Source organism: Aptenodytes forsteri, unplaced genomic scaffold (assembly GCF_000699145.1).
Source record: "Aptenodytes forsteri isolate BGI_AS27 unplaced genomic scaffold, ASM69914v1 Scaffold455, whole genome shotgun sequence".
Classification (NCBI taxonomy): Eukaryota; Metazoa; Chordata; class Aves; order Sphenisciformes; family Spheniscidae; genus Aptenodytes; species Aptenodytes forsteri.
The window spans coordinates 204,191-205,425 of record NW_008795914.1 but is presented as its reverse complement, the minus strand read 5'-3'; positions in this window follow the sequence as shown (position 1 = coordinate 205,425).

Below are 1,235 nucleotides of genomic sequence, written 5' to 3'. Positions count from 1 at the left end.
GGCTGTGCACAGGCAGGCACTGGAGGAAGGATGGGTCAAAGGGTGAGATGCTGCAAAGCCCCCAGCACACCAGCTGGTTGTTTCTGTGGTTTTTCCAGATGGGCACCACACACGCGTGATGGGGCTGCTGTGCCACGGCAGGTGGAAGACCTTGATGCAGTCCTCTGGAAGATGGTGGCAGTGGGTGAGCTCCAGAGCCAGGGATTTACCCGGACAGACCAGGCCCCTCAGCAACCCAGCAAGAGAGGTGAGTGCCCAGCTCCCAACGGGTCCTGGGGCCTGACCCACCACTGACCTGCAAAGAGGCCATGGCAAGCAGGGGCTGGGCTTGGGGTGGAGGGTGCTCATGACTTGGAGTGGAGGGTGCCTGTGTTTTGGGGTAGAGGGTGTCCATGGTATATACTAAGGCATTCAAATCCCAGGCTGTGCCCCTAGAACTGACTTTAAAGCCAAAGGAGAGCCTGGGAGAAGAGATGGACGCCTCCCTTCCTTTAAACTTTTCAGCTGTACCCAAGGACTGCTGCAGCTCCTTGCATGGGTGTCTTTCCCTTTTTCTCCCAGCTTGCTTCTGGAAATACTGTGTCACCAAATGAGGGGTACAGGAGGAGCTCTGCCTGCCACCTGCCTGCCAGCCCGCTCCCTGCCACCACTATCCCAGTGCCGTCTGTCGGGCCCATCCATGCGTGACCCCACACCTTGCTGTAGGCTGGTTTGCACAGGGCTTTGAAAGGTCTCCAGTCCCTTGTGGGGAAAAGGGGAGAGGGTCTGCAGCAGAGGAGGGGTGTCATGGGGTAGGGGGAGAGTCCCATGAGGATCCGGGCTGCAGGACAGTGTTTCTGTTTCACAAGCGAGGCATATTAAAATATAGTTTATTGCTGTTCTTAGTTTAAAAAACCCAAACAAACCAAAACCCATTAATAACAAAACCAGTCCCCAAACCCGGAGCTGTCAGAGGCAGGCTTGCAAGGACACACCTTTTAGTGCAAGGGGAGAGGGTCTGCAGCAGAGGAGGGGTGTCATGGGGTAGGGGGAGAGTCCCATGAGGATCCGGGCTGCAGGACAGTGTTTCTGTTTCACAAGCGAGGCATATTAAAATATAGTTTATTGCTGTTCTTAGTTTAAAAAACCCAAACAAACCAAAACCCATTAATAACAAAACCAGTCCCCAAACCCGGAGCTGTCAGAGGCAGGCTTGCAAGGACACACCTTTTAGATCAAAAACACAAGTGGCAGGG